This window comes from Carassius auratus, unplaced genomic scaffold (assembly GCF_003368295.1).
Source record: "Carassius auratus strain Wakin unplaced genomic scaffold, ASM336829v1 scaf_tig00214126, whole genome shotgun sequence".
Classification (NCBI taxonomy): Eukaryota; Metazoa; Chordata; class Actinopteri; order Cypriniformes; family Cyprinidae; genus Carassius; species Carassius auratus.
The window spans coordinates 42,549-60,577 of record NW_020527530.1 but is presented as its reverse complement, the minus strand read 5'-3'; the positions used below and the strand labels follow the sequence as shown (position 1 = coordinate 60,577).

Below are 18,029 nucleotides of genomic sequence, written 5' to 3'. Positions count from 1 at the left end.
TTTATAGAACTCAAGCAGAGGGAGGTTGTTGTACTTTGCTTTGAGCTCGTCATTGCTTTGTAGCTCAATTATTTCATGTTGTAGGTTGTCAGGTACTTCAGATGGTCCCACAAAATCTTTGGTACATTTTGTTTACTTTTCATGTCCTGAAACCTCTCTTTAAATGCCTGAAGCAGTTTTGCACACTCACCAGCATACTCAGCTAACATATAAGGCTTTTGATTTTGTAGAGTAGGAAAATGCACAATGTTACCCTGTTCTAGTTGAAATTGCCACAGCTTTAATTTCGCCTCAAATGATTTCACGTTTGAAAGCAGAGAGCTGAGAAGCTGGTTCGGACCATGGAGTTTGAGATTCAGTTCTGACAGGTGCTTGGTTATATCCACCATAAAGGCCAAATCACACAGCCACTTGTCACAACAGGTTTTCCCTTAATCTCCATGAATTGTTTTACTTCTTCCCTCAAATTGTAAAAGCGTGCGAGCATATCTGCACGACTCAGCCATCGCACCTCACAAGGGTAAACCAGATCTCCATACTCAGACTCAAGATCACTCAGTAACTCTTTGAACTGGCGGCTGTTTAGCCCTCTGCTTTTGATGAAGTTCATGGTGAAAACGACAGTTTTCATTACACTGTGAAGCTTCAGGGAATGTGCACAAAGACTCTCTTGATGTATGATACAGTGGCTTTCAACTAAATCACTTGGATCAAGCCTGAGATGACTCATTTCTTTTTTGACCAATGCAGTTAGTCCCTTTTGCGGGCCAAGCATGGCAGGAGCTCCATCTGTCGCAAGGCCACTTAACTTTTCAAATGGCAATTCAAATTTGTTCATTGCCAAAACAACTTGCTCAAACAAATCCTCACCTTTGGTAGTGCCATGCATGGCTTAACATTTAAAAGCATGTCAGAAAATGAATAATTGCAATCATAGTAATATACAAGGTAATAATATTAAATATTAAAATCGGTCTGGGCTATATAAGGCTCAGGTGTGACTCAGATTTGGGGATTCTGGTTTACTTAAGGCTGAGAACTGACACCAATAATGAAACCTGTTTTGGCCCAGATCAGGGCCAGATAAGGCTGATTAACTGGCTGAGATTTGGGCTGGTTATGGCCCATGTGTGGCCCTAGTCTTTAATCCAGTTCTGGGCCACTTCCGAGCCGCCATTCTTTGCGGTACTTGGGCCGAGGGAAAAGTCATTGTGTGGCCCGGATCTGGGCCAGAAGACATTTGCTATGTGGGAAAGAACAATTAAAAAAAAAAAATGTGGCAACTGACATTATGCAACATACACTGTTGGTTTTTCTGAACTAAACTATTCAGAGTTAAGTCATTTAAAGCCATTTCCACATTTTATGCAGACTTATGGCCAGATAAATGTCTCCACCCCCCTTTAAAGTATATTTATACAGTTTTTGCCAGCGAGAGCTCACTGATTGTCTTCAAGATGACCATCATCTCTCTGCTTCTGCTGGCCTCTCTGCTGCCACACCTGACCTTCACTGGTGAGACTGATTGATTAAACTACATACAGATCAATCTGGTGGACACAGTAGCTAACCGTGCTATCTCTTTTAGCTCATGTGGGCATAGTTAACGGCACAGAAGCAAAACCCCACTCCAGACCTTACATGGTTTCTATTCAGATTTCTGAGCAGCACATCTGCGGTGGATTCCTCATCTCTGATGAGTTTGTCTTGACTGCTGCACATTGCTGGAATGGGTAGGAATTCGAAGTCAAACTAAAATCATACTGTGTATCATTTTCATAAATTAGCTCAATGAATCAGTCTTTCCAATACACTCTTTCAACAGATCTCAGATTCTGACAGTTGTGGTCGGTGCTCATGACTTAAGGGAAAGAAAGACTTTGAACCGCATCGGAGTGAAGAAGTACATCCCACATCCAGACTACAAAATCCGTCCTGTTCGGAATGACATCATGCTTTTGAGGGTAACAACCTGTTTAGCTGTAAAAAAATAAAAAATAAAAATAAAAAAAACTATATCTGATCAGATTCGCTAGCATAAACCTGACTCACACTATGAGAATTAATGTATTTCTTGTATTATCTCTTTATGACATAGGCCTAATGGACAATACTTAATTAAGATGTTTTCTTAATTCCCCACCCCCCACAATCTATATATATATATATATATATATATATATATATATATATATATATATATATATATATATATATGTATGTATGTATGTATAATCAACTGTGGTCACTAGTCAGTATTAAAAGATTATTACATTTCTCTCTTAATAATTGTAATTTTGAATTACAGTTACAGAAAAAGGTCAAACTAAACAATGTTAAATGGATATTATTGCCAAAGAAAGGAGAAGATATTGAGGCAAATACTCTCTGAAGTGTTGCTGGCTGGGGAAAACTTTGGACTGATGGCCCACGGAGTAGTCTTCTAATGGAGGCAGATGTGTATATAATAGACAACAGAGAATGTTTCAAGAAGTGGGGAGAGATCTACTCAGTCTCACAGATGATGTGTACACACGGCTCTGGTGGATTCTGCTATGTAAGTAAATAAGATGATCCATAGACTTTACTAATTCATGAACTGTTTTAACTGAGTTACAGTATGCGTTGATGTTTTTATCAGGGAGATTCTGGGGGGCCTTTGGTTTGTGGAGACACTGCAGTTGGTGTTGTTTCATTTTGTTACTTGAATCTCTGCAATTCACCTGTGTATCCTAATGTGTACACTAAGATTTCAGCATATCTTCCATGGATCAAGAAAATCATTCGAAAAATATAAAAAAGAAGAATTTTTTTTTTTTCTTAAATATTTCTTTAAAATTTTACTTTCAATAAAAGTATCACATGGCAAGCATCAAAGTGTTCTCATTGTCACCACCATACAATTTTACATGCACTGCACATGGTGAATGGTCATTTTCAGACTGGTGTAAAATAAAAGCAACAAAAATAAGACTAACAATCAACTTCTGCAATTTCCTAACCTTACCATTGGAGATTAGTTGTCAGTTTTCCTCTCAGTTTTTTTAATGGCATGCTACAACATCACAAAGTAAGGCTTTGTCCAAACTTTTCTGGAATTGGGGTTGTACAGTACATTATGCTTTGGCAGTTACCACTGAAGGTGCTACATGATACTGCATCATGTTCTGAAAATTTCAGTAGCATTTGCCACAAGCCACTAGCTGCCAGTCATGCCTGTGCATACAGCTGTAAAAGTCTTTAAGGTGCTTGGGAGGGTCTATGTTTATATATTTTTTAGGGCAGATAAACTCATGAATGCCAAATTTATAGTAATTAATTGAAGGATCTAGGGACCATCAAATGCAGATTGTGCATGTTGCATCAAGAGAGCAATCCTTGAAAAATATAAAGGGTTAAGAAAATGTATTTTGACATAAAAAAAAAAAACTTTATTAAAGCATGACGTCAAGCACTCCCATCAAACCAGTCACAATGAAAATAGTAATAATAATTTTTTATTAAAAAATAAGATGGCCTTAGAATTTTTAGTTTTTCATTATGGCCATAAGAGAAATAAATGCAACAAGCCAATTCCATACTCTGACATCCAGAGCTACATGCACACATGACTATCTTATTTCTGGTATGTTGTGGCTTCATATAAAAGTTTACGCAGATGACAAGAAGTAACACAAATAATATCTTCTTACTATTAGTGTTACTGACACCCCAAGCTGAGAAAAAAAGGCCTGCAGGTAGCTCAATGTCTCCACCCATCCTCACATTTATATAGTGTTCGTCAAATTGCACACTGATCAATCTGGTGAATAAGACAACTAACCGTGCTATCTCTTTTAGCTCATGTGGGCATAGTGAACGGCACAGAAGCAAAACCCCACTCCAGACCCTACATGGTTTCTATTCAGATTTCTGAGCAACACCACTGTGGTGGATTCCTCATCTCTGATGAGTTTGTCTTGACTGCTGCACATTGTTGAAATGAGTAGGAATTTTGTTTAGCTTACACGGCAATGTTGAGTTAAAACCATGTTTAACTAACAAAAGGACTGCGTTGCAACCACACAGTGCATCATTTTCATAAATAAGATTCTTGACTCCATAAAAGAATCTATTCAACACACTAAGCTCACCACTAGAGATTAGTTGTTAGTTTCCTCTCTCTGTTTTTTTTTAATGGCCTGCTTCAGCATCACAAAGTAAGGCTTAGGTTGCTTGTATGAATTACATTCAGCTGCATGCTCTACATGCAAGAGAAAAGAGGAAGATGTCTTTGGTGGCTTCAAGCTGCAGGCCTTTTAAATCACACATAAAGGATTTTGTAGAAACGTACAAAACCACAAAAATAGTTGCTAACTGAAACCCTGAGGGACACTTACTGACTTCTGAACTTCACACAAAAACTGTAAATTCAATTGTATCTCAATCTTAAACAACAAAAAGCCAGTAGAAGTAGACTTATTTAATGGAAACTATTAGTCATAGCATCTTTAATTCATTGTACTTTACTTTCAAACATATGTCACCCTGGACGACAAAACGAGTCACTGGGGTATATTTTCAGCAATAGCCAAAAAAAACATTGTATGGGTCGAAATTATCGATTGTTCTTTTACGCCAAAAATCTTTAGGATAAAAGTAAAGAGTAGGTAAAGATCATGTTCCATGAAGTTGTTTGTAAATTTCCTACCGTAAATGTATCTTTTTTTTGTTGTTGTTAATAATATGATTGGCTAAGAAATAGTCAGTAAACATTTTCCAGAAAATGTATTTTGATATTAAAAACCTTTAACCTTTTACATTAAAACATGACGGTAAAAGCTTTTTTCAGCATGTTCTTAAGAAGATACTTCAAATAAAAATGTAGGCCAGCCAAGTAAAAAAATATTAAACGTACATTTAATTACTTCACAGATCATTAGAACTTTAGAAAAATCATTAGAAAAATCCTTTAGACATATGATTTATACTAGATCTCAGAAAAGCTGAGCTCAGTCAACAACATACTTATAATCAAAATAACTTGGGGAAATATCTGTAAATGTTACAAGACTCAGTTGTATTCAATATAGTCACAAGACAAATACATACAAAAGCCATTTCTATACTCTGACATCCAAAGCCACACATAGACATGCATATCTTATCATCTTGTTTGTTGTGTTTTCATGTAACAGTTGATAAAGATAACAAGAAGTAACACAATTTATATAATCTTACTATCAGTGTTACTGACAACAAGAGCTGAGAAGAAAAAAAAGTCTTGATTTCAAAAAGAAGTTACCATGTCTGTCTTTGAAGCAATTTACAGCAACTTTTTGGAAGAAATAGTACAGCACCTTAAATCGTCAAACTGTTATCTTGGCAAACTTCTCAAATAATTTTTCAAAAGTGTGCTTAACTGTTAAGAAGCAGATCTCTTAGAAGTGGTGAATACCTCACTTCTTTCTGGGCCTTTAAATGGTATCTCAGTCTAGTTCTGTAGGCTACACAATCATGGGGAAGACTGCTGACTTGAAAGTTGCCTAAAAGACGACCATTGACACTTTGCACAAGGAGGGCAAGACACAAAAGGCCATTGCAAAAGAGGCTGGCTGTTCACAGAGCTCTGTGTCCAATCACATTAATAGAGAGGCAAAGGGAAGGAAAAAGTGTACAAGCAATAGGGATAACCGCACCCTGGAGAGGATTGTGAAACAAAACCCATTCAAAAATGTGGGGGATATTCACAAAGAGTGGACTGCAGCTGGAGTCAGTGCTTCAAGAACCACTATGCAGAGACGTATATAAGACATGGGTTTCAGCAGTAAACCAGGAAGTTTTAGAGCACTTCATGCTTCCTGCTGCTGACCAACTTTATGGAGATGCAGATTTCCTTTTCCAACAGGACTTGGCACCTGCACACAGTGCCAAAACTACCAGTACCTGGTTTAAGTACCATGGTATCCCTGTTCTTAATTGGCCAGCAAACTCGCCTGACCTTAACCCCAGAGAAAATCTATAGGGTATTGTGAAGAGGAAGATGCAATATGCCAGACCCAAGAATGCAGAAGAGCTGAAGGCCACTATCAGAGAAACCTGGGCTCTCATACCACTTGAGCAGTGCCACAGACTGATCGATTCTATGCCACGCCGCATTGCTGAGGTAATTCAGGCAAAAGGAGCCCCAAGTTATTAACTTAACAGTTATTCTTATTTTCTGAGATACTGATAATGGGGTTTTCCTTAGTTGTCCGTTATAATCATCAAAAATAAACATTTTAATATATATCAGTATGTGTGTAATGAATGAATATAACATACAAGTTTCACTTTTTGAATGGAATTAGTGAAATAAATTAACTTTTTGATGATATTATAATTATATGACCAGCACCTCTAAAAAATAAGGACCAGCTTCATGTCTTTTATTAGAGGTCACTGACATTGCAACCACATGTTTGCATTGCTCACAGCTTGACTAGTGTTTTCAACATTGAACTCCATACTATTATGTATCATGTGTAAATCTGCAATAGGCCCTACTTACTATTATGAAGTGCAAAGATGAGTTAAAAATCACAATTTGCGTGTACGTCTTAATTTTGAATGGTAAATCTATATTTAATGAAAATTTAGCAAGCTTCTTTATTTAATTACATTGTGTAATAAAGTATTTCTGTGGTCTGCTTAATTACAAACAAACAAAAAACAAAAGCTGGTTATTTTGATATTTTATAACACAATGCAAGCCGTTCGTTGGCATTTTTATTTGGGACACTGAAAATGAAAAAAGCTAGAGCTGTTAAAGGTGTCACATCAGCAAAATTTCCACAAAAATGGCGATTGTCTATTGCCTATAATGAAGCGATGTGTGAAGCACATCTTATACAGAAGTCACTTTCAAACCAAATGGCTTTAGTTTTTTGGTTATGTAGTGAAACTGTGCGAGGAAATCTTTCAACCTCATGTGAAATTCATGATCACCTAATATTAGATTCCTATTGAATTTGAAAGTTGGCATAGTTTTATGGTGTTTTAGAAATTACATATGTTAAATGCAAGATCATTTATTCAATTTAATGCCACATAATATCGGTTTATCATCTCTGCAATGCCCTACATTTCACCACTAGAGGTCACCATCCCCAGCTTTCTAAATTGAACTTTTAACATATTTTTTTAACATACAGTATTGTTCAAAATAATAGCAGTACAATGTGACTAACCAGAATAATCAAGGTTTTTCGTATATTTTTTTATTGCTACGTGGCAAACAAGTTACCAGTAGGTTCAGTAGATTCTCAGAAAACAAATGAGACCCAGCATTCATGATATGCACGCTCTTAAGGCTGTGCAATTGGGCAATTAGTTGAATTAGTTGAAAGGGGTGTGTTCAAAAAAATAGCAGTGTGGCATTCAATCACTGAGGTCATCAATTTTGTGAAGAAACAGGTGTGAATCAGGTGGCCCCTATTTAAGGATGAAGCCAACACTTGTTGAACATGCATTTGAAAGCTGAGGAAAATGGGTCGTTCAAGACATTGTTCAGAAGAACAGCGTACTTTGATTAAAAAGTTGATTAGAGAGGGGAAAACCTATAAAGAGGTGCAAAAAATGATAGGCTGTTCAGCTAAAATGATCTCCAATGCCTTAAAATGGAGAGCAAAACCAGAGAGACGTGGAAGAAAACGGAAGACAACCATCAAAATGGATAGAAGAATAACCAGAATGGCAAAGGCTCAGCCAGTGATCACCTCCAGGATGATCAAAGACAGTCTGGAGTTACCTGTAAGTACTGTGACAGTTAGAAGACGTCTGTGTGAAGCTAATCTATTTTCAAGAATCCCCCGCAAAGTCCCTCTGTTAAAAAAAAGGCATGTGCAGAAGAGGTTACAATTTGCCAAAGAACACATCAACTGGCCTAAAGAGAAATGGAGGAACATTTTGTGGACTGATGAGAGTAAAATTGTTCTTTTTGGGTCCAAGGGCCACAGGCAGTTTGTGAGACGACCCCCAAACTCTGAATTCAAGCCACAGTACACAGTGAAGACAGTGAAGCATGGAGGTGCAAGCATCATGATATGGGTATGTTTCTCCTACTATGGTGTTGGGCCTATTTATCGCATACCAGGGATCATGGATCAGTTTGCATATGTTAAAATACTTGAAGAGGTCATGTTGCCCTATGCTGAAGAGGACATGCCCTTGAAATGGTTGTTTCAACAAGACAATGACCCAAAACACACTAGTAAACGGGCAAAGTCTTGGTTCCAAACCAACAAAATTAATGTTATGGAGTGGCCAGCCCAATCTCCAGACCTTAATCCAATTGAGAACTTGTGGGGTGATATCAAAAATGCTGTTTCTGAAGCAAAACCAAGAAATGTGAATGAATTGTGGAATGTTGTTAAAGAATCATGGAGTGGAATAACAGCTGAGAGGTGCCACAAGTTGGTTGACTCCATGCCACACAGATGTCAAGCAGTTTTAAAAAACTGTGGTCATACAACTAAATATTAGTTTAGTGATTCACAGGATTGCTAAATCCCAGAAAAAAAAAATGTTTGTACAAAATAGTTTTGAGTTTGTACAGTCAAAGGTAGACACTGCTATTTTTTTGAACACACCCCTTTCAACTAATTGCCCAATTGCACAGCCTTAAGAGCGTGCATATCATGAATGCTGGGTCTTGTTTGTTTTCTGACAATCTACTGAACCTACTGGTAACTTGTTTGCCACGTAGCAATAAAAAATATACTAAAAACCTTGATTATTCTGGATAGTCACATTGTACTGCTATTATTTTGAACAATACTGTATATTGAGCAAAACGAAACAACCTCTCACATTCGTACAGTATAAGTCTTTTCCTGGAAATTTCTTTAACATGTAAATCTTTATATGAACTGAACAAGTTTCACGATGTGTCCTTGAAAAAAACGGTTCCACCAGAACCAGCAGCTTTCCATACTACAGTGCATCTCATCCTCATGGACTTCACCAGATTTGCCAGTTCTTTAATGCGAGATGTTACTTTACTACCAAGGCATTTGCAGGATCTCAAACATGTCTGGAGGGACACATGGTCATACATGGTAAGAAATTTCTAGATCATTTGACTGACCAATGTCTTGCTGTGTTTTCAAAAAGAAATCTTTGCATGCTCGAATTTGCTTTCCCTGTTTAGTGAGTTGGTAGTCACTGGTGTCCTGTGCCTTCTCCAATGCACCATCTGTGTTCTTTGCCTGTAAGGGATGATATTAGACTCAAACTAATTAATAGATGTATGCATAATAAACCATGTACTGTGTACATAATATATATATGTATCTTACTAACCACAAACAAATGCTTTTAAATTTGAATCTGTGGAATTCAGGATTAAATGGTTGTGCAGCGATATTTACAAATACAGACATGTTTGCGAATAAAAATGTTCTGTTCTGCATTGATATATAATAAATTGTTCATGCAAAAAGGAATCTTTACATAAGTGGATCAGGTGACACGCATGTATTTATTGATGTCTAGTTCAAGTTGATCTTGTTCGGTTCATTTGGATTTTGAGATGCAGTTAACAGCATTTCATGTATCCCACACACACAACTACTTACGAACAAGGCCCAGTGGATTTCATGAAGGTGTACATGCTCACTAAACTGAAACAAATGATTTTCAACTAATGTCGGAGTTAAGAATTACATTAATGTGCAGCATTTTGTTCAAATAGAGACATATTTGTGAATACAAATGTTATAGTTTGTATAAAAAGTATCATAATTTGTGAATGTAGAGATTAAATTGAGTCGAATCTATTTGATTCATTAGATTTTTGCTCGCCATCCACAGACAGTGAAGCCACAGGACATCAGCGACCACTAGATAGCACTGCCCCACTCACATGTGCACATTCCATTATGATTTCATGAATGTTACATTGTTTTTTCTTTGTTTTCTTTTTGGTTTGGCTGTTCTCCTCTACCATAGAAATATAATAAAGATGTTTTATTTAACTTGCTCTAACTTAACACAGAATAGCTTTAATTTTGCCAAACAACAACTTTGTGACAGTACCTTTTTTTTTTTTTTCTTTCTTTCTGTAAGTCAATGGCAAGCCTGTATGCCTTCCCCCGATAGCCCTGGTTCCATAGGTCATCAAACAGGTAAGGGAGATTCGTAAATACACGGTCCTCTTGCTGGGCCCACTCTGGAGGAACTTGACCTAGTTCCCAGAGTTAGTGCAACTGTCAGATAACGCTGAGGAAGGACCTGCTCTAGCATGCAAAAGGTATGATTTGGCATCCCTGGCTGGAGTTGCATGGCCTTCTTGTTTGGAGCCTCGACGGGAGCTTATGTGGCTGTCTGCAAGACTAAGTGATACCATTTTAGAGGCTCAAGAAAAGTCTACAAGGTGCCTCTATGCCCTTAAATGGTCAGTGGTGTTCCACACGAAGCCTATTATCTTTTCTCGTGTCCTACGTACCAACCTTCTTATGGTTGTTGGATAACAGATGTGCCCGCACTCAAAGTTTATGTGGCAGCTGTTGCAGCGAATCATTCCCTCGAAGCTGGCCCTTTAATCAGCAGACACAATCTAATCAATAAGAATCAACTTTGCCCCTCAGACAGTGCCAGTCTGGGACTTGATGGTAGTCCTGAGGGCCCTCCGGGGCCCTCGCTTCGAGCTACTCCATTTGGCTGAGCTACAGCTGTTGTCACTTAAAACACAGTTTTTGTTTTCGACACTGTTTAAAGCCAAGGTTATCACCTTGTTAACACTTACTGTCATGGACAGCGAGCAGGGTCCTAATGTTCTCTTAGTTTATTTGGAGCAGTCTAGCCTGTTCAGTTGTAGCAGCTTTTTGTTGGCTTTGGAAGGCACCTTAAAGGGCTGCCAGTTACAAAGCAGAGGCTTTTTTGCTGGATAGCGAATGCCATAGCTTTGGCTTATGCCTCAGCAGACTTACAGTTGTAAGGGCCCATCCCCCCATAGGAATGGCCTCCTCCTGGGCATGATCCAGTGGGGTTTCTATTGGTAAGATTTGTGCCGCTGTCGCCATCCACATTTGCTAGATTCTATAATTTGGATGTCACAGCCTTGGAGGCATGGGTATGCATGTGCATACTTATTAATCTATCATAATTTAAAATATTTTACAACTTCGCAATAACTGCACTTAGGAAAATTTTGACAAACTTTTCAGTCTTATTAATTTCTTACAATTTTCATGAATTTGGACAGTTGTGGTTTGTATCTCATCTGCATTTCCAGTACTTTGATAGTAATGTTTACCACATCCATGTTATGAATATTATGAAACTACAATAGGTAACACCTAGGCCTACTAAGTAAAATATAAATAATGATGTATTTAATTACATTTCTCCAGAACTTTACAGATCATTAAAACTTAATCGTAGATCATAGATCATTTCATATGATCTATACTTAAAGGAATATTTTGGGTTCAGGATCAATTTGAGTATCAGCTCAGTCAACAGTATAATGTTGATCACAATAAAATGTATTTCCACCGGCCAAGAAAAATGGGGTCTTGTCTGTTGATTTCAAAATTCTCACTGTTTCAATACAGCTACAAGACAAAAAAAAATAAATAATAATAATAAAAAAAAACAAACAGAGCTACATGCACACATGCATATGCCAAGTAAAACAAATAATATCTTCCTACTCTCAGTGTTACTTACACCACAAGCTGAGAAAAAAAGGCAGCTCAATGTCTCCACCCATCCTCACATTTATATAGTGTTTCGCCAGCAAGAGCTCACTGTCTTCATGATGATCATCATCTCTCTGCTCCTGCTGGCCTCTCTGCTGCCACACCTGACCTTCACCGGTGAGAATGATAATACAACAGCATTTATTATGATGTTTAATTGGTATGTACTGTAATAAGCTGACCAACAGCACTATCTCTCTCTCAGCTCGTGTGAATGTGGGTATAGTGAATGGCACAGAAGCAATACCCCACTCCAGACCTTACATGGTTTCTCTTCAGAAGTACAAGAAACATGTCTGTGGTGGATTCCTCATCTCTGATGAGTTTGTCTTGACTGCTGCACATTGCTGGAAAGGGTAAGAGTTTTGTTCATTCTAAACAAACTGACTGCAGAACAACAAGACAATGTTTTGAATTACATAAATGCACATTTCTCTTTCAACAGATATCCAGACATTCTGACGGTTATGGTTGGTGCTCATGACTTAAAGAACAGTGAGGATTCATACCGTGTCGAAGTGAAGTCTTACATCCCACATCAATACTGTCCATTCTGTTCAGATCGGAATGACATCATGCTTTTGAGGGTAACAACCTGTAAAACATTTATTTGTTCAGAATAATATCTGATCAGGAAACAGTGGCAGAAACAACTATGTTTGAATTTCTAATCAAGTATCCTTTTAAGAGACAATTGTAAATATTGATAAAACATACACATTGGCTTTCAAGGCTACTAACTTAAAAAAACAACAGAATAATCAACTTCAGTTCAGTCTATTAAAAGATTATTAAACCTCTTAATAATGGTTGTGTTTTTGAGTTACAGCTACAGGAAAAGGTCAAACTAAACAACAATGTTTCCTGGATATCATTACCGAAAGAATGTGAAGATGTCAAGATGAATACTCTCTGTAGTGTTGCTGGCTGGGGAAAAAAGGAGATGAATGGCCGAACAAGCAGTCGTCTAATGGAGGCAAACACAACTACAATAAAAAACAAAGTGTGTAAATGTAAATGGGGATCCGATTTCCAAGCCTCGCAGATGATCTGTGCACATGGTGATGGAGGGTCCTGCATAGTATGTACAAAACATTTACAGACTTTATTGTAATTTATGAACTGGTTTCACTAGTGATGTGCGGATCTTTGTTTCTTAACAGGGAGATTCAGGAGGTCCTTTGGTTTGTGGAAACACTGCAGTTGGTGTGACATCTTTTGTGTACATTAAAGGCTGTAATTCACCTGAGCGTCCTAATGTGTACACTAAGATTTCAGCATATCTTTCATGGATTCACCAAATCATAAAAAAATATTAAGTGAATTAATTAAAAAAATTAAAATTTAAAAGGAAGTTATGTTTTTCTTGATTTCTGCTGTAAATCTTTCAATAAAAGTGTTAAATGGCGGTCAATCAGTTGAAGTGTCCTTATTGTCACAAAAATATATAAAACATGTCCAAAGTCATTTCACATTAGTTCACTTGGTTGCCATCTTGGTGATGCTCTTTCATTTTTAGTCATGCACGTATGGCCCATATCTACTTGAATGAGGGGGAACAATTCTAAAAACTGTGGGTAAAGAATTGTTCTGTCTGGTGGGAAAAAAAAAATAGAATAAAAAAAAAACAGGTATAACAATCAAACTTCTGCAATTTCTTATTTGGCTAAGAAATCAAACGATGCTGGACAATAACCAGTAATTTGTACTCTATATAATATTTTTTTCCTGTATTTTTCACATGACAAATTTATGATTAGTTTATACAAACATAATAAAGCAGACAAGGTTCTATACTGTAAAAAGTGTTATGTCAATTAGCACAGCATTATTCATATACTTTATAACCCATGTAGCCCTTCTACCAGGTAAATATTTTGCGGCTCACACAATAAAAACCTTTCAAGGGGATATTTTTTTTTCCACCAGTAAAGGCAAATTTCTCTTTCATTGCAGTATTTACAGTATATAATCCAGGTCTCAGATTTTCACTTGCGTGAGATTGATGTTTCTTACTTGAAAATGTAAGTACAAAAATTTAAGCGTAAGTGTAAGTTCTACTAGGAAGACTAAATGGCACGTCACATTCCAATTAAGGTCTAAACCAATCGGATCTCAACACGAGGGATATAAAAACGCACTACTTGCATCTCAATGTGTCTGCAGATACTGCCGCTGTCGTTCCCCTCCATCCTCCCCACCACCACCAGGTTGACCCTGTCCATGCAGGGGGGTAGGCTACGCTCTGCCTTCGTCTTCGGCAGGACTAGCTGGTATCTACAATCTTCAGATGCACGCTACGGATGGGGCCTATGCCAAATTAATTCTGTTTTTTGTATATATTCTAAATAAATACTTACTAAATACAGTCTTATCTACACATCCTGAGACTTTCTGGTAGAACTGTGTTACTTTTAAACTTGAGAATACAAACCTTTTAGAATTTCCAGAGGAAAACATACAGGGCTATATAATACACCCGGCACAATGTGACGCAAGGCGCAGCGCAAGTGTGTTTGCTTGTTTCAGTCTGGCACCATTCGCATTTTCCCATCCAGCGCCACGTCGTTTAATTAGCAAAATGCATTTGCGCCCACGGGCGTGCTGGTCTAAAGAAGAGGTGTGTTCAGGTGCATTGCTATTTTAAGGAGCTGAAAATAGACTGCGCCATAGACCAACTCAAACCTGGTCTAAAGTCTAAAGTCGATGGTGCAATATTTCTTTGTTATTTAAAGAGCGTGTTGTTAGAAAATGCGCCTCTGGGCGGGTCCACAGTGCATGTTGACTTTGCTTATTACACACGGGGATGCACATCACACAAACATGCCAAAAATGAAAAATAAAAGGATTCCAGTGTAAAATAAAATTTTTGTATAGACTAAATAAATATAAAAATGTAAAGATGGATATTCATTGCGTGCATTAGAATTAGACTAATGAGAATTAGAAAATGAGTCTCAATTTCTGTCAGAATTTGGCATAAACAGAATGAGAACATTGATCCATCATGCCTTGTTACCACTGTGCAGGCTGGTGGTGGTGGTTTAATGGTGTGGTGGATGTTTTCTTGGGACACTTTAGGCCCTTATTGCCAATTGGGCATCGTTAAAATGCCACGGCCTACCTGAGCATTGCTTCTGACCATGTCCATTCTTTTATGACCACCATGTACCCATCCTCTGATGGCTACTTCAAGCAGGATAATGCACTATGTCACAAAGCTTGAATCATTTCAAAATTGGTTTCTTGAACATGACAATGAGTTCACTGTACTAAAATGGCCCCCACATTCACCAGATCTCAACCCAATAGAGCAGCTTAGGGATGTGGAGCGAACGGGAGCTTCGTGCCCTGGATGTGCATCCCACAAATCTCCATCAACTGCAAGATGCTATCCTATCAATATGGGCCAACATGTCTAAAGAATGCTTTCAGCACCTTGTTGAATCAAAGCCATGTGGAATTAAGGCAGTTCTGAAGGCGAAAGGGGGTCAAACACAGTTTTAGTATGGTGTTCCTAATAGTCCTTTAGGTGAGTGTTTGAATTGATCTACCATGTTTCTCAACATGTCATTCACGAGTGCCTGGAAAATTGCTGGGGAGTTGGAAAGACAGAATGAAATAACCAGATATTCAAAATGCCCTCTGGGGGTGTTGAACGCAGTTTTCCATTCATACCCCTTCCTGATGCGAACCAAATGATAGGCATTACGTAAATCCAATTTTGTGAAAATGCATGCTCCTTGCACCCTTTCGAAAGGCTGAAGAAATCTACGCCAAAGGATACGTATTCTTCACTAAGATGTTGTTCAGCTCTTGGTAATCAATACAAGGTTGCAGAGACCCATCCTTTTTACCAAAAAGAAAGAACCCCGTCCCCACAGGAGAAGAGGAAGGTTGGATGAACCCCATTTTTTGAGAATCAGAAATATATTTCTCCATGGCCTCCCTCTCAGGGATAGAACAAGATTTAGATGGAGACTTACCTGGTAATAACTCTATAGCACAGTCAAAGGGACGATGCGGAGGGAGAGAAGCAGCACAAGACTTACTGAACACTTCCTTCAGGTCCAGGACAGAACCGCTGCCTTCTCCTGAAACACAGAACCAGACACAGACAAACAAGCAGACACCAGACATGACTCGTGACAATATTCGCTCCACATGGCTATGGAGTTCAAGCCCCAATCCACACGAGGATAATGCTCTACTAGCCAAGGATGGCCTAAAACAATCGGTGGCAACAGGGGAGTCCAGGAGGAGGAAGGGAATAGTCTTGGTGTGATTGAGGTGATGAAGGTTATAGGATAGTGTGATGTTGGGGAGTTCTTGACCATTAAGAGCCTTATCAAAGATCTGCTGGGAGAGAGGCATGATGGGCAGTTTTAAATGGTGTGCAAGATGTAAGTCCATAAAATTACCCTCAGCTCCGGAGTCCAGAAGAGTCTGGCAGGGGTAGGTGTCATTGGCCCATCTCAGTCTCACCGGAAGGAGAGTAGACGATGAGGACTTGCCTTCAGAGATCCCACTCAATAGTAGCCTCAACCTTACTACCGGTCTTGCTCTTTTACCAGGCAAGAGTGTAAAAAATGTCCAGAGCCACCACAGTAAAGGCAGATTCTAAGAGAATACTTTTTATCAACCAGATTTGATAATGCTCAAAAATATTAAAGGTTATAGACACTTAAGTGCCTTGATTTTTTTTTTTTACCCCACTGAATGTTTTTTTTTTTTTTTGTTATAAAAATACATGAATCAGTCCTGGAGCAATCTAGAAAATTAATGGGTTGAAAGTCACATGTCTCATTTCAAATCTGAAGAAAATATAATGACAAATTTTATTCCTGCAAATATTTTTCTGAGACTATGTATACAAAATAAATAAAATAAAAAAGGATTTAACTTTGTATGCCAATTACAGACCATCCTGAGGTTGCTAGAAATACTGCATTTACAATGAATTACAATGAAAATACGTGCTGATGTGCTGATGGCTAGTTGGTAATAATACTAATGCACCATAAAGTCAATAAACCACTCTCTCTATTTATATAGATGGCATTCCTCTATAGTCGTGATAGTCATGATTACACAGTAATAGCGAGCTGATTTGTGCTCAAACAGATGGTAATCATGCACATACATTGACATTCAACATAAAACAAACTCACACATTTACAAAAACTGTTGAAAAATATAACAAATAAAGAAAAAGATGATCGCTAAGTTCCACCTCCATCAGCTGACAGGTGTGTCAGAGCGCTCGTCACAAGCTATCACGAGAATGCGCCAGAATTCCAATAAATAATCTTCCGCCTATCTTTCACCTTTTTTTGTGGATCGTCTCATTCTGTTTGTGACACTGTACGCTACAAAACCATGCCATTTTTTTACTACCATGATGCAGTTTCTGTGAGTTATTCCATGTCCCTGATGAACTGAAATGTAAACAAATGACTTATCATCCATATTACAATGGTATTGCTTTGTTGGACTACATGTGCTCCATGAGATGTCGTTCAGTGAACACTTACCTTTCTAACTAAACCAGGATTCACAGCTGTGGATGTGTTTATGACTCATTATTATGACGAATCTGGTATGTACTGCATTTTCATTCTTCATGTTTTGATGTGTACTGCTTACATAAATATAGCAAATACAGTCTTTATAAGTTTTCCATTGAAAAACAGCGATCTGTCATCGATGCTTGAGGCTTAGATCTTCATAGTGATATATAGTTTGTTACGGGGAGTTGAGGACGCCCGCGTCGGGGTGCAGGTTAACAGGTTAAAATCCGCAAGTCTTCTGGCAGCCTCGTTTCCGGCTACATCACGGTCAAAAACCCTCTTCATTTTAGCATTGGTCCCGGTTCTCCCACACCACCATTCCCCACAAGGCTGCCCATAAGAACGAAGGCCAATTTAGACTTCTCCGTCTCAAATGTTCTGGGCTGCAACGAAAAAAGCATTGAACATCTGGTAAGTAATGCTCTACAGAAGTTCGGCTCACCAGCATAACTCTCTGGAATGGGTAGGCGGGGCTCTGGTCGATGACTCGTCTCTGCTACAGCGCGGGAAACAGGCTGTGTGGGTGGTGCAGCAGGAATGCTTAGTTGTTGGATCTGCTGGGTGAGCTCGGACACCTGTGTCACAAGCGCTTGAACTGTGCATCGGGTGTTGGAAATGCTGATCCATCCGGGAGTTGGTGCTGATCCATCTGGGAGACGCTGTGATTGATGAAATCCGGCAGTGAGGCTGAGCTTGCTGCTTCCATAGTTGAGGTAAGATTGTCCTGTAATGACAA

At 38.4% G+C, this 18,029-nt stretch overlaps 1 pseudogene; it reads left to right on the top strand.

The window, feature by feature from the left end:
* Nucleotides 1-1,225: 1,225 nt before the first annotated feature.
* LOC113091203 (uncharacterized) lies at nt 1,226-13,042 on the top strand (annotated as a pseudogene).
* The last annotated feature ends 4,987 nt before the right edge of the window (nt 13,043-18,029 follow it).